At 34.6% G+C, this 22,437-nt stretch overlaps 1 protein-coding gene across 5 annotated transcripts in view; it reads left to right on the top strand.

Annotated features, from left to right (window-relative positions):
* The window catches only part of LOC135207343 (protein nubbin-like), a 667,378-nt gene that overhangs the window by 82,154 nt on the left and 562,787 nt on the right, over positions 1–22,437 (top strand). For 4 of the 5 annotated variants that reach the window (XM_064239065.1, XM_064239062.1, XM_064239066.1 and 1 more), the window contains exon 1: positions 1–465. This exon is cut by the window's left edge. The exons of the other annotated variant lie outside the window; for it this stretch is intronic. The gene's annotated coding sequence lies outside the window, so the exon portion shown is untranslated. The remainder of the gene's footprint in view (positions 466–22,437) is intronic. 5 annotated transcript variants of the gene reach the window in all.

The following is a 22,437-nucleotide window of genomic DNA, read 5'->3' as shown; positions in this document are numbered from 1 at the left end:
ATACAGATGAATTTTGAAAAGACATTTATGAAGAACAAATTCTACTTTTAGTAGATCAAAAGACACCAAAGCGAAATATCGGAAGGAAAACTAAAACGGTTCGGGAGTCGTTAGAAAAAAGTTCGTTTGCATTAAAATAAATTGATAAATACAAACGTGATTTCAAAACAGTATGACGAACTGTGGAACATTTAAGAACTATCACGTCGTTACAATAGCCTTGTTTTAGAAGAAAGACAGAAGACATTTGTATAAAGAACTTACTCTCGCTCTTCAGCAGGTATATAGCTGCAAGGCTCGATTTCGGCATTTCACAAAAGGAAACGAGAATTACCTTCGGCTTCCTTTCAGGCTTCTGAGGGGGAAGAAGCAGAAAGCGGTAAAGGTAAATCTTAAGGAAACTCGTTAACCAGTTAGAATTCAACACCTGCGAAGCGTCGTCTTATCGCCTTATCTTTTATCACGGTAAGTTTGAAATTGTGGTTCAGATCAGCGTAATTTGTTTTCTCATTTGCAAAACCTTGCTCTCTCAAGTTTTTTTTTATCTTTCTTTTTCTTTTTTTTTAGGAATGAGCAAGATGAATCTGTGAACAATGCTGTTTGGGTCTTGTACTTGTATACCACTAGACCCTTTCACAAAAAAATGAATCAGAATTAGTGTTACTTCACAAAACCCTCCTCGCTTACCACATTCACTTTTGGAGGCTTAGAATTTCTGTGTAATAAAGTATCATTTGCTTTCAAGCTTGCTTATCAGTGGGCGTCCTTCCTCTCGATAATTTGTATGTATATGTGTAGTAGATTTATGATATTCGTTATTTTTATTGCTTTGCATATCATTAGTTGCTATCCCTAAGAAAAATTAAACCACCCTCTTCACCTCCCCTTCTAATATATATATATATATATATATATATATATATATATATATATATATATATATATATATATATATATATAATATGAATATATTGAATATAGTACAACGATCTAACGAATTCGAACTATTGTTTTCAATAATGGTGATGATTTCCTGATTTTGTTACTGGGTCAACCCAAATGCAGTCAGCAGCATTCCGTGAGGTTGGAAAACGTATAGTTTTGGATTAATTGGTATGTTTCAGTCGTGTGATATTGTTTCAGCAAGGAGTGTTAAGAGGGGTTGCCCGCCCCCCCTACCCCCCAGTGGTGAGGCTGGTGGGTAGGTTAAGCACATGGGGGAGGGGGAGGGGGAGAGGGGAGCATGTGTGGTATGTTAGACTCGTATGGAGAACATTCACGTCATTCGCTCATTATGTATTTCTTGGGACTCCCTTCTCCCGTTCATACATATTTTCTTTTGTAAATTGTCATTCCTTTTTATTTTATTTATGGCGATGTCTTAAGATATATACATATTCCTTTCGTTGTATATAATTATGTCTTTTATTGTTGTTGTTCTTTTCCCAATGATTTTTCTTAATGTTACCATTTTATTGTTTTTTGAATAAGGTAGTGAACTTGTGTATATATTACTTAAGGAGAATTTTGTTGATTTTGATTGCTTTTATGTGTTTTAATTATGTTATTTAATACTCTTTGTCTATTTATTTTTTCTTATTAAAATAATTTAATGAGTTCGGAGGATTTTATTAAGATATGACCTTTATGATTATATGCAGTTATGATAATTTAGGCAACTATTATAGTAATGCAGTAGATTCTATATATCCGCTGTTAGTCAACACCTGTTCAACCTGTGTATGTGAAATACACAATAGTTTATCAAACTACACTGCAATGCTGGATTGCCGTGAAATGCAGGTTATCAGCTGTTATTCCGGATTATTCCTCTTAATGCAGGGAAAGTATGCAGTTGCAAGAATTACAGCAATTATTTTTTTTTCTTTGTTGTTATCGTTGATGTTATTACAGCCATCTCGCGGTCCAGTTGCCGCATGGTGCAGTTCGGTGCGTGTCTGTATCTCCCGTTTGATTGATAAGGACCTCGTTAGGACGAGGGGAAATTTTTTTTTTTTTTTTTTTGTTTTTTTTTTTTTTTTTTTTTTTTGTCCGAACACAGCCTGTTATTGTGTTTGTTCATACTGTTTTTTTTTCATCGCATATCATATCATGGCTAGAGAGAGAGAGAGAGAGAGAGAGAGAGAGAGAAAGAGAGAGAGAGAGAGAGAGATTCTCCAGACACGCATCGAATCATTTCAGGTGTTTTATTGGACTACTGATAAATGATTAAAATTGGCTACATTAACATTTATTTATATTTTATCTTAGCCAGATACCAGCGGTTTCTTTCTCTCTTCCTCTAGTTCTCTAGTTCTCATAATCTGGTTTGAATTATACTTATAAATGTGACCACATAAATATGGACACTACATAAAGGCGTATTAACGTGAGCTTTGTATATGAATATAAATTTCCTGTTATAAAAAAAGAAAAAAAGTAAAAAAAATACTATATTCCAGGAGATGGTGTCTTTTTTGTACTTACAGACTAATGAAAGACACCCCGTTAAACTTTTTTTTTTTTTCCGCCCCCCGCCCCCACCCAAGAGAAAAAAAACTTCCTCTCTCTCTCTCTCTCTCTCTCTCTCTCTCTCTCTCTCTCTCGTCTCTCTCTCTCTCTCGGATCTCTCTCTTTCCTTTTTTTTTTTTGCTTTCAGTTTTTTTTTTTTTTTAGATAATGGCGTGTAACATGTAACATTGCCATGAAGAACAGGTTTTTTTTCAATCTGTAAATTAAAAATTAATTTACAGATTAATTATTATTCGAATATCCGAATCGAACCACATCAGATACACGGGACTTCTCTGCCCCTTATTTACCCTCGGTCCTTTTAAATGTAATAATTCGTATTTTGTAACACTTGTCGAATTAATTATGATACCACAGAGTGTATTTATACTTTATTATTCTCAGAGCATATACGAGAGTAATGACGAGTTAACTAACCTTTCGCCATTTCCTGATTCTCCGCAATATTCCAGGGAATGTTCAGGTTTATTCCATTACACCTTTAATGTAATCAAGCCTAAATTCTTAGATGAACTAGTTTATGCATTTGTTTAATATCATAATAATAATCGATAACATACCGAATCATTCGACAACTTCTTAAACATGTTCCATGATCTCTCGGTCATATAAATTGTAGTTTTTGGTATTATCGTTGGTATTCGTAAAGAGACTGCGGTACAGGGAACACGCAAGTAGGCTACGAACTTTGTCTATCAAATTTCCGAAGACTGGAGTTCTTTTAGATAAAAAAAAATTAAGGAATGTGTGAGAAAAAGCGTAATAACTAGTACGCAAGGAAAACGACAAATAGCAGTGAAAACATAATTTGTCAGTCAATGAATAATTAGTTTTAAAGTTCCATATGTAAGGACTTACATGTCCTTACCTATGGAGTGTCCCCGTATCTAAAGAATCGCAGATTCTTGAGTGAAGAAGGTCACTGATACAGAGGTTATGACACTCACAGGGGACCAGTAGTCACAAATAACGACAGTGAGTACTGAGTTGTTTCATTAATTGTAGTAGCGGAGATATTAATAAAGAGGGCTTAACCTTCATCAACAGCGATGTTAATTGCATGGAAACATAAAGAGATATTATTGAAATGCCTTCTTGTTCAAGGACCGCTGTAGTTCAGGATGTCATTGAAGTTATTGGTCCTTACTGCCCAAATGTTTATGGGTTATATAGTTTTAGTTTGCGAGGACCTTTCGTTGCAAGAAGACGAATGGAATTTTCTCTAATCGCTTAGTAAAGCGATATCCTCCCATACATAGGTAAATTTTTTTTGGCTTCTGAATTTATCTAACTTTGCTGCAGAATCCTTTCACCGATGTTTAGACGTTAACTGAAGGTGAAAGACATCATTAGGTAAGTTGTAAAAGTTACGTTCTAGAAGAATTCGTATATGCAAACTTTTAATTTTAATATACAAAGACAACATTAGGAATAATTAACACACATATAGAAATTCGGCCTTTGACGATTTTAGCGAGTGGTTTTGCTTAAGAACATATTCCGAGACTTTAATTTTAAAAATCACAGATGGTAAATCGATTAAGTAATCTGAAAATCTGAGTCTGCCTGAAAGATGAATGAATTCTTCTCTAATTCGAGATAGCAAGGTAAATAGATGTTGAGTGTCTGGCAAAGCCAAATATATTAAAAGTAAATATGATTTATTGCCTGAGAGGAAAATATCTTGATTGACAAATTAAGATGCAGTTAATACACGAACAAATTGCAAGTTAGTAATCACTTCTATTTATGTCTATCCATGAACTGAAATGTAGAATGAAAAGACCAAAAACATTGTAATTAAGTGTTGATCAGAAAACTGAATTATTTCAAAATTAATTTTCAGAATATATTTGATTTCTGGCCAGAGAATTATATAGGCGAGAAGGCAGCGGCTTTAAGAAACTTTTGAACAGAAAGATGCGATGGAAACAAAATGCTATAGTTTGATTCCCATCATGAATAGAAATGTCAGTCGATAAACTGTTTCACAGATTTAACTTATAAAAGGGAAGGGTGGACTGAAGAATCATAGCATTTCTTGACATTCGATCGTCATTTGTTAAAAGCTGGATGAGCTCACGAAGTCTTTTACGATGGCTGATGCTATTTATGGTTCCTTATCGACACTCTTCAGCTTCAGCTATATATTTAGTAAATGATTTTTTTAAATATTGAAATGCCGGAGCTCAATTCCTGAGCAAACAGACTGGTAACTCATAAAAAAACTTCCTTGATTTATATCGTGAGGAAAGTTGAAATAAAAAAAGGGGCTGAGACTGTTTTTTTTTATTTAATGATAATAATGAAATTTCAGGGTAATACAAATTTGGCTAAATTTTCCAGCGAAGAAAGCTAGTAAATTTTGCATTTACCACTGATATTGTGCGTGGAGGAAACTGCTAAGAGTACAGCTTCTCGAAACTGAAATAAATTGGTAATTTCTTGTGGGCACGAAGTTGTAATGCAAAGCTGAGTAAGTTCTCAAAATAACTGGAAAGACACCAAGGGCGTATGCAGCCCCCTCTCACACATTGATGGAAATGATGTACACAATTTTTCAGTACACTTTTAAATGACTCCTAAGATTTAATGGGTTACAGATACCTTTTCATCTCAGAATGTTGTATGTGTTGACAGATTAATTCAAAAAGTAATAGTCATCTGTTGGCATCATGTTTTTAAATCCGCAAAACAAATGGGTTATAAGTTTCAAGTTATGCTTATTTATGAAGGTTGCAAGTAATGGAAGAAATGTTGCAAGCGATTATACAGAGACATGATAATTAATCTAAAAACAAAATACTCTCTCTCTCTCTCTCTATCATTTTTCTGCCAGAGTTCATGGTATTTTTGTGAAACTGCCTTTTATTTTACTTTGATTTGCAATTTTCACCATTAGGTCATTTCGCTTCCCATCAACAAATATTTCTGATGCTACAATTAAATACTGTCTTAAGATGATCGAAGCTGATGAAACTTAAATATTTAATGTCAACAGATTTCTTGGAACAGAATACTATTGAGATATCACTGAGCAATTGAATGTGCAGTGATTATTAAAATGAATTTCATTTTGCAATCATGAGAATTTGTTAAGGTTATCAGTATAATAATGGTGTAAGACCTATACTGTAATATATGGAAGATTAAAGCTCTTCATTATTGCTGGAACTGTGACTGACGCTGTCATAGAATTATTCATTGAATTTATTAAGCTATATACATGCCCAGATTGATTGACAAATCAATCTATATCTAAGTGCCTTGGTGCTTGATAGGGCGCACTTGATACATGAAGTAGAAGGCTGTGAACTTCCATCTGAGCCAGATGAAATATTGTTTACTTACGAGGAAGGTATTCCAACTCAAACAGGGACTTCCATAATCTCTTAAAAGAGAAGGGATAAAATAACTTAAAGACATTTAAAGGGATCAAATAACTTTAAAGACAAGTTAGTATCATAGTGAACTGATTTTGAAGGTGATGTTGAACTTCGCAAATTCGTGTGCCGAATAAATGATCCTCTTTCAGTTTAAGAAACAAGTTAATCATATTAACCGGTAAAAGCTTTGCTGCTGAAGTATACATCTGATATTAGGAACTTTAGGCGGCATATGATTACGGCACATTAAGACTTTATTTAATCTTCAAATTAAATAGGTAATATAGATGTATACCGGCGGACTTCCTACTTATTGGTTTATATGTTGACAGCTGGTGAAACATAGCCATAATTTTATTGCAGAAATAATGATGACTGTATAATTGCTGAAAATAGTGTGCTGGCGTAAGATTTGAGAATATTCGGGAAACTTTCAGATTATTTTATTCTTTACACTCCCCTTCATACTCATCCCTACCCTCCCTTTAATTTGATTGTGCGTTGAGACATCGGTTCACATTTTGGGCGGAAGAAAGCGTTCGAGAAACTGTGATGATGCTAAGTTTCCAAAGTGCCCTCCCGACTAAGGTGGCAAAACAATAAAACCCGCAATTACTTGGAAAGTACCTGCGAATAGAATTCCCACATTGTAAGAAAAGATGAAAACACAATACAAATATACATATATTGTTAAATATAGTTGTAAATAATCACACAAGTAACCGATAAAATACTAATACTATGTAAGAATAACAAGTAAAACTAAAATATAAAATATGTACACAAAATCACAGGAGCACAACTTTAGTTGCGCGAAAGCATAATAAAGAGCCTACGTATAGTACAGTCCATGAAAACGTTGGAAAAATGGTCATGACCCAACATATGGCACAGCTCGATATGGCACCTTGGATAACACAGGTATCACAAGTAAGTGACACAAATATTCCTATCAGTCAAGCAAAACACGCTTGAAAAGAAAAAGAAACCATGAAAACGGATATGATAGAATTATGTTTCCAAACTGCATCTTTACAGATAAATATGAATTGTCTAATAAAGGGCAAGTTATTATTATTATTATTATTATTATTATTATTATTATTATTATTATTATTATTATTATTATTGCATAATGAGTTCGATTCCCCGCTCTGCCAACGTGGGAATCAGAGGAATTTGTTTCTGGAGATTAGAAATTAATTTCTCGATATAATGTGGTTCGGATCCCACAATAAGCTGTAGGTTCCGTTGCTAGGTAACCAGTTGGTTCCTAGCAATGCAAAAATATCTAATCCTTCGGGCCAGCCCTAGGAAGCTGTTAATCAGCTCAGTGGTCTGGTTAAACAAAGATATAATTAATTGCATAATGAAATAAAATAAAAATTTTGTAGCAGAAGCAAAATCTTTGCAACGTTGAGTTTACCTGCTGACTTAGAGTAAAAAATAAAAATCTGGTAATGTTTAAATGTATATAAATTCTAGAGGCCTTATGCAAGAGTTTTCGGATTTTTTCAGCGTTCAGCGTGCCTCTTAATCATATCTCAGATTTAGGAGGTAAAGGCAAAATAACCCTCAGTATCACGATAGAGAGAGAGAGAGAGAGAGAGAGAGAGAGAGAGAGAGAGAGAGAGAGAGAGAGAGAGAGATAGATTGATAGATAGATAAAGAGAGAGAGAGAGAGAGAGAGACGAATTAGTCTTTTAGGTTTAAGCTGACATTTCATTCACAGTAGCTGTGTTTAACCTTCTCTTAATGATTTGCGTCCCCCCCCCCCTCTCTCTCTCTCTCTATTATCCGGTATATTTGGTTACCATATGCTGCTGTCCATTTCATCTTTGCAATATTCAGAAGCAGAGCCCAATCCTCCACCACGGGGCCACGCCCCTATTTCATTGCAGGAAAGGACAGCTTTGTGGTTGCCCATCCCTACGCCCACATTGCCAAGATATGGGCGTTGACCTCCCTCTGTCTTTTAAAATATTCTGTGGGATTAATAGAACAGTCTTTGAAAAGGTCATGGTGAATGGGATTGGCTATTTCTTACATAAATGGCGAGGGGGAGACCTTTGATGTAGCATTATGAAATTATTTCTGGTTTGAGTTTGGTATGTGATAATAATTTGTATTTATATTCATGTTATATATACAAACACTGAAATTATATGCGTAAATATAAGTCCATACTATGATTATATAGTGTGTGTGTGTGTGTGTGTGTGTGTCTATATATATACTACATGGTATCTACTTACATTTACCCAAAAACAGAAAAAGTGTGTTTTAATAATTCAACCCAACATGTGTTTCCGTAACTAAAAATTTTGACGAATTCATATATATAGTATATATATATATATATATAATATAATATATATATATAATTATATATATATTATATATATATATATATATACAATTTCAATGTGTATAAATATACCACGAAAGTGAACACAAATGATCATCACATACCAACTACATAATCATGTTATCGACTTAACCTTTATCCAAAAAGAGAAATAGGTGAATTATTAACACAAACCTTTTTTTCTTTTTGGGTAAATGTAAGTAGATAGTATGATTATGTAGTTTTATATATATATATATATATATATATATATATATATTATTATATATACCGTGTACATATATGTACGTGTGTGGGAGTGTAATAATTCAATCCAACTTGGGTTTCGATAACTAGGAATTTGGGCGAAGTTTGACGTTCGTCACAAAGCTGAACATCGTTGTAGCTATCAATCTATCAGTCTATTTGTGGTGGAACTATATATGTATTATTTGTAAAGGGAGAACTTTACAGTGAATATAAAAAAGTATAACGTTATGGGGGCATGTGGAAATTAGGAATTAGAGTAATAAATATTGGACGAAAAATGTTGATTTGTGTACATCAGTACTTGCGAGTAAAAAAGGACGCGATGATAAGTGGGTCAAATAAGTGAAGCAAAAATTTTTTAATAAGGTTCTGTCTATGGAAGCCGAGGTTGGGGTAGTTGAACTTACTCTCCTATATGGATATGAAGTTTGGATGTTTATAACGAAAGAAAGAGGAAATGTTATAGTTGCCTAGAGTTTGCAGTATTGGTAAGAGAACTCTATCTTTGGAAGCTGAGGGTTGGGTAGTTAAACTTACTCTCCTTTATAGAGGTGAAGTGCGGCTGTTGACTGTGAGAGAAAGAGAAAAGATATAGTTGTGTAGGTAAAGTATTCACGTGGAAAGAACGGGCGGTGGTATGAAATAGAGGATACTTCTGTATGCCTCTGTGTATACTATACGCTGGTATTGGCGCGCAGTTATTTGACTTTCATGTAAATTTTACTTTCTCTCTCTCTCTCTCTGGCTTTATAATACTAATTTACAATAAATCACTATATTATTTTGTTTAAGGAAAGACAAATTTAATTGATAAGAGTGTGCAAGATGAAATCTTGAATTAGCAAAACTATGTTGACATTACATGCTTTTTCTCAAATGGCCCTGTAAATTCACGCCTTGTAGATTTTTAGCACTAGAAAAAACTAAGGTTTGTATTAATGGTAATGACAGTACCTAAGGTAGAAGTTATTTTATTTAACCGCTAATGAAATCGTTGCGACATTACCTCCCTTTGGTCTTTGGAAATCAATTTTAAAAAATCCTGAAAAAGCAATAAACTATTAAACACTTGGATGCAATGGTGAAGGTGGGTCTATTCCAACTTTCGTAAATGTACCCGAGTTTGACATAAATATTTATGTATGAGCGACCGTAGACTTATTCCTTTATTCGTGATAAGTTGCTTCTTTCTGATATTCCGGATGCGTGTTCGAATCTTGCCTGGGAGTAACACTTCATTTAGTTCTTCATTTGGATCTTAGGCTTCGTAGTGAAAAGCGTATTAGAATTGTAAATTAATGGAGAAATTAATCGTGGATTATTATTATTTCAATTACATATGTATTTGGTACAAAAGTGATCGGCAGATTTTGAATATATAAAGCTATACCAAACAGGATGTCATCTGTTTATCAAAGGCTTCGTAAGGGAAAACGTTGAATTATTGTTTTCTTTCGTTTATGTTCGATGGTGAGCGATATTTAATCATAATAATATGCAGTATGGTAATATATTATAGCTGGGAGAGCCTTCTGAAGCATTTTGCACGCAAATTGTCACTGCTTGAGTTTTTATATCAACGACGGGTTACTTTACGAACTATTTTGGTTTCCTATTCTTATTTGATATTCTTATCTGTGTGAGCCTCTCCGGCGACACCAGGTAGTTAGTTGTCAATGATTCATTCATCCAGCCCACAAAGTCAAGCATCTCTAATTTTTCGGAAACCTAACCGGTTAAGGAGTAAGATGTCTCAACCTCACGTTCTTGCCGTATTCCAACATTATTTAAAGGCAAAATAACATTCTCAGTGTCTCCACACAGAGAGTGAGAGAGAGAGAGAGAGAGGTGGAGAGGGGGAGGGGAAGGGGGGAGGGGAAGTGGGGTTGAGGGGACGAAATAGGCTTTGTTCTAGTTTCTGACTTTTTCTAGTTTGACCAGGTCCCTGCTGTGTTAAAACGCATTCGAGATCTCATTTTCGTCGTGTTCAAATTCTGTGTCATGAACAAGATTTTTATAGGTAGGAGAGCACACTTCCTCGTATTGTTATGGCCTTGAAGAATGGCCCGTCCTTAAATTATTTATTAAAAATCTACTACAGTTTCAGAGACCTCCGGCACCCTCTTCGGGCATTGGCAAAAATAAATTAAAAGCAAAATGAGTCAAGAAAGCTTACAAACACTTATATCATACCACTTTGACAGCCTAAGATTTGTTGCCACAGCTGCATATTTTTTTTAGATAAAGTACCGAATTTGTGAAATCCATCATTTAAGATTTTATGTTTCAGAACGTTGCGTTAACTTTGGCTCTGGTCATTGGTGAGTTTCGTATTTTCTTTATGGTGTTGAAAAGAATAGTATTCCAGTATTCCAGCTCCTAAAATTAAGCCTTTCCATGTCTCTGGCGACTCTAGATTGTTAGTCTTTCAATTATTGACATTCTGTAATTTATGGTGGCTGCAATGAATAAGAGGTGCATACCCTATCAGCTAAATGTGAAATTAGAGTGCTACCAGAATTCCTTTTAAACTAAATAATCTTAGGTCAACTTTCTTCTTCCTGATGATGCTCGACAACCTTAGTCACTTCTCACCACATTAGGTATTGATTCAAGGGACCTCCAAAGATATTGGACACCCTAGCTACCTGAGGTAAATGGATCCAGAGTCGTTCACCGCATTGTGAAGGTAGGATTTCCATATCAGCTGAAACTATTTCAAAATTATATAACTACAGACTGCAATAAACTAACATTTTACATAGAAGGTAACAAAATGTGAGCTTGACAGCTATGAACATGGTAGCCCTACGAGCATAAAGAGCAAGAATTGTATTCATTATTTTAAAAGGGAAATGACTTAACACACGAGAATCTTATCTGGAAGATCAGTTTTACAGTAATTAAGGGAATTGACAAGTCGACTGGAAGGTAAAATTGCTTTCATTATAATCGATATCAAATTACAAATGCTTTACACCATGTTTCGTATGTACACTGGATTCTTTGGTTATTAAAAACTGAGATGCAAACTTGTAGTTAATGACCAGCATCCAAACTGGATAGTTGACCAATGAAGTTCCTCAGGGGTCGGGTTTTGGACTGCTCTTGTTTTTCATATTTATTAATCATCAATAGTGAGCAGAAATGGCTGTAGTATTATTTGTTTGGTGATGGACACTGAGGTACACCACGAAGTTGTAAAAGAACAAGTCTGATAGAGACTTCAGTTAGATCTTACAGACTTAAAAAAGTAGATGGATTGGTGCTTACTGACTTCTCTTCCATAAAAATACAGGAGGAGTTGAAATTCTGATGGTGGGGATCTTGACGACGGCTTAGGAGTATATGATGAGCTTCTATGGTGCCAAGATGAATAAAACTAACAATCATAATGTCAGTTGTGACATTGGGCAAGAACTATTGAACCATTGTATACTGCACTAGTGAGATGAGCCCCAAAGGATGTATACAAACAGCTATGGAATCCGTATCTCAAGAAGGATGTATCATCTTTAGAGGATGTGTCATGTAGAGCAACTAAGCTGATTCCTGAGATAAAGGAATCGTTAATTAAAGAAGAACTAATGTTATTAGACCTGAAATCTGGAATACAGGACAAAGACATCAAGGGTTACAACTAGAAGGTATTCAAGAAGCAAGTTTACCTGAAAGTTCAGAAGTGCGGTTGCAGTTCATAAACCAATATAGATAAAGCTGATTAAGGCTTGATCAAGAGCAAAACAGAAATTTGAATTCAATGCAAGGTTGTCGACCTTACAAATTCACCAATCCACAGTTGATAAAGAGGCTCTTTAGCCACTGACAAGAATAAGGCCTTTTAACTGTCGTCACATCGGTATAAATAAAATATATCTGTTGGTATCAGGAAGTTACTGAATGTGTGGTTTACGTGCTCGCATACCAATTCTGTAGTCCTGAGTTCGATTCCCCGCTCTGCCAACTTGGAATCAGAGGAATTTGTTTCTGGTGGTTATAACTTAATTTCTTGATATAATGTAGTTCGAATCCCACAATAACTTGTAGGCCTCGTTGCTTGGAAACCAATTGTTTCTTAGCCACTTAAAAATATCTAATCCTTCGGGCCAGCCCTAGGAGAGCTGTTAATCAGCTTAGTGGTCTGGTTAAACTAAGATATACTTTTTTGCTGGATGTGTGATAATTACAGATGTTTTATTCTTCCATTGTCGAACGCTTGTTCCCTTGACATCCTTGATAAAAAGAAAAAAAGAAGAAAAAATCATCCACCTAATAGTGACCTTTTTCTCAGTAGTGGTAGTTATGGTTTAGGACACTTTAGGAAGATAACTTGCTCGGACATATTCTTTCGGGACTTTCTCTTAGCATCTGGCTTCTGGGGTCATTACTTCAAAAGTTCTTGTATGCTGCTCGTTTTTGTCAAGAGACTTTGAAGGGTCATGGTTCAGTGTTCAGTACCACATGTTTCTCATTCTACACTGCAAAATTGTGACTCAGTTGTCCTGTCAGTGTTGTTGATGTTTGTGCTCGAGGATAAAGACAGTTGTTTGTAATGCTGCATTGTACACCAGGTCCCTCTCCTTTTTGAAAAACTAATTTCACTGTGCTAATTTTTTTATGTATATGTTTATTTATTTTTTAATGTTATTTTCTTATTCATTTTTCAACATTTTCCTTCTGCCAGGTGTGCTTTTCATTTTTTACTGCCCCTTTTATTTGGCTTGCCTCACGAAAGTACGCAGAGCAGCCAGAGATGTAACCGAGTTCTTGCACCTTTCCCTGAATAAAACGGGACACCGTATCTCAAAAACTAACTATAGAATTTTCTTGAAAATAATCTCCTTATGTGCCCCACTACCAAATTACAATTTATGTACCTCAAATTAACGTTACCTAGGGGCACAGCAGAAAAACCGGGGTAGGTGCAATACTTGCATACATCTTGGGAATTAGCGTCCCGGCGCTTTGGGTAGCAATATGATACTCTATTAATGGTGGCATCCCTAATGTGTATAATATAAGTTTGTCTTCCAAACTGCAGCTATCGTGGGTGAAAAGCCTCAACTCCTTCACTGAGGGCTAAAGGAAACGGCCATATTGGTGACTTGTCAATTAAATGTCCCTGGTACTTTCTTCATCCGTAAATGAAGATCACAATGGCCACATACTAAAATCCCTTCATTGATCCAATGGCGAATTCTGACAGGATCACAGCAATTCTTCCTTATGTAACGATTCGGCCACAATAACTTTTGAAGTTGCCAATTCTGAGCACCTTCCCATCCATTTCAAGCTTCGCCATGTTACGTTAAGCCGTAATTTTATTGCATCTTAACTTCTTTCTAATTGCTGTTACCTCAGAAAATCTGTTTATATGAATTATGAAAAATATACTTTGTTTGGAATTTTGTTATGGCATTTGAAAGTGCTTTGCATTTTACCCTGATGTCTCCATGTTTTTTTTTTCCTTTTTTTATCGATTTTGAGTCGCAATATTGTGTATTTTCAAATGTAAAATCATTTTTTCAGTCCATGCCACTTGTGTAAATGATTATGAGTACGTAATAGAATCCCCCTTGGACATTGCTTATTTCAGATTGCTCCAATTAGATATAGTTTTTGTTCTCAATTAATGAGTATTAGAAAGCTCTATCTGACTTATATTTTAAGTAATGATGATAGTGAGACCATACTGTACAGTAATTATTTCTACTGTTCATATAGTTAAGTCGGGGAATTGCCTTAGAACTTCCCTGTTACACTTTCTCCCAGCCCCACTTCGCTATTTTACAGTGTTTTATAATTTTTTATTTTCATCGTGAGCCGTCTGTAACGCTTAATTTTTCACAATTTGCCAAATTTCATTAGCATTACTGACAGAAGCAAGAAATCAAGTTGTTATGCCTGTACTTCCATACGTCACAGACATTCCTAAAATCAGCAGCTTCTTCTAAACGATAGTGAAACTGATCTTGTAAAAACAAGTCAGATAATGAACCCCAGTCTTGCGATATGTACGTATGTTTGCGTGCGATGTTGTAGATGTGGTCACTCTTTCTCTTTTGAAAGCGTCTTATTCGTCAGGCGCTTTCCATGCCTCACAATAACCGACTACATTCTGAGATTATTTATACCTTGTTTGTCTTGTAGTGTTCGTTACCTGACTTAATTTTTATAGAGAATAAGTTATTCAAGAATGTGTGTGTATTGTAACATATACATCCTAGATATACTGTTGCGTAAGTGGGTTACCTAGCAGAGCATTTCGTGGATTAATTTTTTAGTACTTGGAGTTGATTTTATAGTTGATGACTGTTGTCATGGCAGGCGGCTTGACAATTGTGTATGTAAATAAATAAATTATTGAATTTTAAATCATATTTCCCAGAAAGTTTGGTTTTGTTTGTCTTCATTTCATAGACGCTCCTACCCAGGGTAATTCACTCTCATCCTAAAACTTAGTCGCTGCCTTTCGCCATCTCATTGGTTAGTTTAAACACGAAGTACGATTTCATTGGTTGAGTCAGCGCATTCCGGTGGATTCAAGAATTAACACCTGGGATACAGTTATGTTTATATATTGTAACTTAATATTTTTTTTATCCTGGTCTTCCGATACATTAGTCTGGTTTAGGCCAGATTATGTTTAAGTACGATTTGATTTGTAATGGTCATAATCACTAAAAATGTATAGAGGAAAAAAACTTAATTATCTTATAATCACCTTGAGTACTTTACGAGTAAAGTTGACATTCTATACGTACTAGTGTTTCTTTCATTTGATATGCCATTCCTCACTAAGCAAATTTTATTAGATTTCACAATAGGCTTTAGCCTTTTTGCTTATTATTTATAAGGGAGTTTCATCAGACGACTGTTCTTGAAAAACCAGTGGCAGGTCCTAATATTGAGAAATATATTTTCTCTTTATTTTATGTAACTAAATTGAAAATAATCCAAATCAAGTTTGATTATTTATTTTACATGGCATAAAATTATATAAGAAAATATAATAGGTAGTCAATAGGAAATATCACTGAGAGTAATGTTAGTGAAATCAATTTATACAAATAATATGACGAGCCATAATATCATGGTATGCCCTGAAGCACCGTAATCCGAGAGAGAGAGAGAGAGAGAGAGAGAGAGAGAGAGAGAGAGAGAGAGAGAGAGGTCAAGTTGAGGATTAATGATAAATTAACTAGCTGTTCTTATTTTATTGCTAGATCAAACTTGATGGCAATGATTATATATATATCTGCTAAGCCCCCACACCTCCCTCCTGGTCGAACTTTCCCCCCTCCCCCGTCCCTAACTCCATATTCTAGTCGACCTAGAAAAAATGTAAAAAAAAAAAATAACTTGCTTTTGCGTTCTTTTTAGTCAGCGCAGTTTGTCGCGGAATTAATATGGATTGCATGAAGGTCCAAAGAATACCATATTCTATAGACCTTGTATGGAATATCCATGATACCCAGGTATATTTTTCAGGTAGTTTCTCTCTCTCTCTCTCTCTCTCTCTCTCTCTCTCTCTCTCTCTCTCTCTCTCTTTGAAGTAATCTCACAACTGAAAGAACAGCGTTCGATCACCGAGTGGCACCAAGAAGGAAGGACATAGTTCCATAAAAATTCCCAAATTCCTTCGTTGATTTAATTGGTGAATGTGTTTCATAAAAATCTTATATTACTCTGTTATTTCGATTAGTGAATTAGGTACGTGGATGTTAGTTAGGTAAGAGATGCCAGTATATATTTACATAATCCCATAGTAATATATACTTATTATAGAGTTATGAAGGCTTTGATACCTCTGTTCACACTGAATTACCTCGTTCCAGCTAGTCACCTGTTTATGAGCAAAAAGGCCCCTTTTAATAATTCTCGCAATTTCTTTCCCAAGTCCTTTGTGGATGGCAATGATTATTAAGTCGAAAGCAAAATGGAATTTGTTTTAGTAAAAGGTCAAAATTTGACCTCTCCTCGTAAACTCCGACCTCAAACCCCCACCATGGAGGTCGAAGGAAGTTGGGATTTGAATGTTCATATTTGATGAAATTTATGTCTTTATTTCTTTCCAGATTTTATTGTTCTTATTTGAATGGTTTGCGCTTCAAGTTTTTTGAAAATAAAAAATTATGTTTACTTTCTGAAATGCATAAACTTTGGTGTATCCTTTCTTTTTTATTTAATTTAGTTATTAGAATATATTTTGTTAATCAATCTCTCTCTCTCTCTCTCTCTCTCTCTCTCTCTCTCTCTCTCTCTCTCTCATACACAAAAACACTGTATGTACGAACGTACGTATATGAAATGCAAATAGAGAAATATAGCTTGTCAAGGAATTCATTGTGGTTTTGTGAGTCAGCGGTAGTTGTAAATCAAACGACTTCATAGCGCAGTTTTGCATGGTTCAACATCGGAAGAGACTGATATGTATTTAAATGTTTTGAAGGCACTTGGATATGTATTTAAATGTTTTTAAGACGCTTTTGATTTATTTTAATGCTAACATTATCCTCTAAGGATGTTTCGTTCTGAGAATGGTAAGGAGATATTTAATGATTTTTGTATCCGTTGACTAATGACTCCCTAGCTGTTATATAACAAAGTAATAAGGAAGATCTACGTGGAGAAGAATGATAAGAAATAACTCCATATTTATACTGAAGACAAGTGAGGTTATAAGGAAAAAATTAAGATGAAGTACAGAAAGAAGATGGATACGATTAAAGATAAGGAAGTCCAGAAGTTTATAAGATAGCAAAATTCGAGAATGGTATGACTAATTCAAACAGGATGTGCTTGTTGGGACAGACTTGTAGAGGGAAAAGATAAAAGCAGTTGATGATGGGATAATGGGTTAACAGGGAAGAAAAGATCGTGTAGAGATATGCAAGAGGATAAAGTCATCAAGGACACTGCTAAAAAGTAATTGTGATGGAATTAAATAAGGAAGACGAGATTAAATGAGCAAATAAATCTTAGAAAATAAAATGGAATTGCTCAGAGCGTAGGAAATGCAGTTTGTGGTCGACGAAGTATGTCAATATTTTAAAAAGATAACGAATGAAAGGGAGTAAAGTGATGCTGGTCTCAGCGATGCAAGATGACCATTTATAGCATATGTATAAGTTACCTTCCACACGAATATTTTCTATTGAATTTATAAGTCATCGGTAACCATGAACGTAATTACCCTTGAAATGAATCTTTAACCCGGGAGACGAATCAGTTTGGAAGATCTTGATGAAAAAAACATTTAAGCAAATTTAAGACTAAAGGGTACTCTACTTGTTAGCAGTTCGAGCTGGTGAGAAAAACTGTAAGTAACGAACACGCGAAGCCCTTTAGTGATCCCTTAGGAACAATAGAAACATTCCTGGCGTTAGTCGTCGTCACAGCTGTCCCAAGTGTTTCCTGTTGTGCTTAAGTGTGGTTGGTAAATTAGCATCCAATTCCGTTTGCTGTACCTTTTAATTTTTTTTTCCGGATGCCGTCAGATTTGTTGTTGATTTGTAGGCTTTTAAAATTCATAGGTTTTTTAACGTGTGATGTAGTATATATATATATATATATATGTGTGTGTGTGTGTGTGTGTGTGTGTGTGTGTGTGCCTTTGTCATTTATCTTTATGTAAGCTATATATGAATGAGTGGAGTTATATCTATACTAACGGGGACATCTTTGCATATTTGATTGGATATACGAATATACACTTTATTTCATAAATAAATTTACTCAATGAACCTTCGAAAGTAATATTTCATTATGGAATATAACTATTCTTGCAGCAAAAATATTTGTAATGACCCTTATTTCGTTGTATTTTTAATAAAATCATTTTTTTTTTAGCGTTGGGTTATGCAAATCGAATAAGGTCAGTGGCTAACACATGAAAGTAATTGTTCTGCTGCTCACTGTAAGTTGTGGATTATTCACGAAATACAAAACTATTCAGTAAAGCGAGTCAATAAACAGAATTTTCAGTCGTTTCAACGTTTCAGTGAGTAATGAACTGAGGATTAGTGGTTCTGAGGGCCTAAGTTTAGGCCTACACCGGATACTTCAACTTTTGAAATGACGAAGAAATGTGAAATGTCGCTTAATGCGGGATTTTTATGTCAATGTTGATGTTTAAAAAAAATCAAAAGGAAAATCAGAAAGTGTCGTTTATCATTATATTAAATCAAGAGCACAAGAGTAAAACCACGATTAATATAATAGTATAAAATTGGTCGAGGTGACGTAGTTACGATTTTGCCATAAATGCGCCATTAATTTACGCCATTAATTCTTGTCAGTAGAATGTGTATAACTTATTATAATATATATATATATATATATATATATATATATATATATATATATATAGATATATATATACGGGTTTTTCCCCTTGTTAAAGTTGTATTGGAATGTGGAAAGATGATTATCACAATAAACAGCCCAACAGCTAATTCCATACAATTACATTCATGTATGAAAACGTGTTCAATGAACACTCCTTCCCCATCCCCCCCACCAATACCCCGTCCCCCGTCATAAAAAAAGGCCATATGTGAGAAGTAATTGTTTTGTAGCAAGAGATTACAGGATAGTGTCAGCAATAATAATGTCTTTCTCTGATTATTTTGTCATATTTCCACGAAAGAAAGTCGATATTCTCGCTCTAGGGAATTAGTGAAGGGATCATAAATGGAGATGTTTTGAGCTTTGTTCTTGAATAATGTAACTCATGACAGATGACTGACAGAACAGCGGAAGAAATAATAATCGGGATTCAGATGATCTGTTCTTAGTTATTGATTGAAAATGCTAGTTATTTTTTTGACGAGACACTAATAAGCTTTCATTTTTGAATTCCCAAATTTACTATAGGGAACTGCGGAATAGAAAGCTTGTTTAGAAATTCTTATTCCATGCACTTGAAAACACCCATTCCACTTAAAAGTCTCTGGAAAGGGTATATTGGAAATCTCAAAATTTGGTATAAGCTAAGACGAAGCATCATAGGATTTCACAGAGTCACACTAGACCCGATATTATCAATAGAGGTAATGTCATGAAAACAAAAGAGTTGCTTATTTTAACAGATATTGCGGCCAAGAGAAGAGTTGATATCAAAACATCTTAACCGATAGATTAGATAGATTTTACTAAAAAAAAAGTCACCAAAAATAGTGATTAAGATAGAATAGTGATTATGCAATATACAAAGAGAAAAAAATATTCGCATATGTTAACTAAGGAAGGCCAGATATTCAAGACATAACCAATGGACGACAAGTTTGAGGCAACTTGAGTGTATATTAATTTTCGCAAGAGTAGATGAGTGCCTCAGTGGCGTGGTCGGTATGATCTTGGCCTGCCACCTCGGTGGCCGCGAGTTCGATTCTCAGGCATTCTACTGAGAGGTTAGAGATGTGTATTTCTGCTAATATAGAAGTTCAATCTCAACGTGGTTCGGAAGTCGCGTAAAGCCGTTGGTCCCGTTGCTGAATAACCACTGGTTCCATGCGACGTAAAAACACCATACAAACAAACAAACAAACAAACAAAGCAAGGGCAGATGAAGTATTACAGAAAAATAACTTGGTTAAAGAAGAGATGTCGTAAGAGACAAACCAAAGGAGATCAGTGAATTGCAGATGGATTATAGTAAATGATATACAGAGGGAAAATTTTATAAAACCAAAAATCTCCGTATAGGTGTAGAGCCATCAGTACGCCTCATACGGTGCACTGTATGCATTACTTAAGGTTCTTGGAGCGCCGCTTCGGCCAATAGCTGCAACCCGTTTCATTTATTTTACTTTACCGCCGTTCATATTCTCTTTCTTCCATCTTTCTTTCTACCCTTTCCTAACATTTGATTCATGGTGCAACTGCGAGGCCTTCCTCCTGTTACACCTTTCAAACCTTTTTTGAAACCTTTTTACTGCCAATATCCGTTTCAACGCTGAATAACCTCATGGGTCCCAGGGCTTGGCCTTTAGCCTACATTTTATATTCTGTGTTATTCTAAAACCGAAACTAACAAGGGAATTATTGAACGAATATTCGATGCTTTAGAATATAACCTAAAGAAATTGCTTTTTATATGAAGGTGTTAATCAAAGGAAGACAAGCTGTCAAAAGAACGTACAAGGAAGGACTTTATAACACTGCCTATAGCCAAAAGGAAGACTGTCTGCTGCAAAGACGCCCAAAAACATTGAAAACCAATCAGACCTCTCAGGAGGTAAACTCTAGGGAAGGATGGGTGGAGCAACATTTTTTTAATGTTTTGCAGAGGAATTAAGCAGTGCTTCAACAAGTGATAGTAAGATTTGGAAAGTTATTGAGTAAATGAAGGTCTGCAAAAATAACATTTAGTAGTGACAAATTTAATATATCTAGCAATTTATAATATATATAGATATATATCTATATGATATATATATATGTGTGTGTGTGTGTGTGTGTGTGTATGTGTATGTATGCTATAACTATATTATATATATATATATATATATATATATATTATATATATATATATAAACATACATTAATTTGGTCATTGCTGAATGACATCTTTGTAGACCTTCGTTTGCTCATTAATTTTCCAAAATATTATTATCACCAGTTGAAGTATAACGTCAGAAGTGCACTTCGTATACTACGAACGAAAAACAATTTCTAATAAACACCAGGCACTAATATGTACCTTAAAAGTAAGCGCTTGAAGCTGCGGCTTGATTACATGATGTATTTCTTGCGTTATGATGGAATGCGTGTTAATGCTTGCGTGCTTGCAAGAACCTTGCATTAGACCAGCGGAGAAAATGTTTTATTTCGAAATTGCGCGAATGAAGTGTACTGGATTCCTTATTATTTTTCTTCTTCTCACATCACCAAACGAAGAATCAAACAGTAATTAACTGAAAATGCGCCCGTATCTACTTTGCAACCTCTCTCATGTCTTCCTTACTTTATATATATATATATATATATATATATATATATATATATATATATATATATATATATATATATATATATATATATATATATATTGAATTTTTTTTTAGAATTTGTTTACTAGAATATATATTGCAAATACTGGTGTAGGTTTGGTTGATGCATATTTTCTGGTTCTGATAATTATCCGTGCGATGTTTTCAATTATGGTCGATTGAAAATTCAAGCTTTCTATGATTTTTTACTTTTTTTACTATTATGATTTTTGGAGGGGAGGATGGCTGGATCCAGAGCAGCTTTTTGGAAGTTTTTTTCAAGTATGTTCATGATTGTGTTCCAGAGGAAACATGGCAGATATATATTTGTCAAAAAATTCATCTCCACAGTAATCATTGCTTTTCTCATTCAAAATTTTAAAACAAGCGTTGCATTGGTTACAGTAAAAGTATTACAGTTCTTATTTGGAAAGCTAATGATGAAGAAATTATTGCACCCGGATATTTGTAGCATACGAAATGGTTTGAACGCTTTTTTTTTTTTTTAGTAGCTGATTGGCGTCTATTTCATATTTGTTTCTTAAGGCCTGTCCGCACTAGTAAACATTATTTTGCAAACATATTTTGCAAACAAACAACGTTTGCATACAGTTTCCAAACTGTTTGTGAACAGTTTGCAAACTGTTTGCAAACAATGTTTCCTAGTATGGACAGGCATTTATTCAAGAACAGTACACTACCCTGAGGGTCAAATAATGTCAGTGAGCTACTTAACACCAGCTAGTGGTAATTATGTAGTCTCACTATTGTTCACTTAAAATTTTTTTAATAAGTCCTTTTTCTCATCTATCCCTTGCTCTTCCAAATGAGATATGTTTGTTCGAGGGTTTTTTTTTTCTTTTAAATCCACCTTAAGGATTTTTCATCTCCCTAAATCAACCAGTAT

The sequence above is a fragment of the Macrobrachium nipponense genome, chromosome 32 (assembly GCF_015104395.2).
Source record: "Macrobrachium nipponense isolate FS-2020 chromosome 32, ASM1510439v2, whole genome shotgun sequence".
Lineage (NCBI taxonomy): Eukaryota > Metazoa > Arthropoda > Malacostraca > Decapoda > Palaemonidae > Macrobrachium > Macrobrachium nipponense.
Note: the sequence above shows the minus strand (reverse complement) of the source record. Positions and strands in the feature narration are given on the sequence as shown.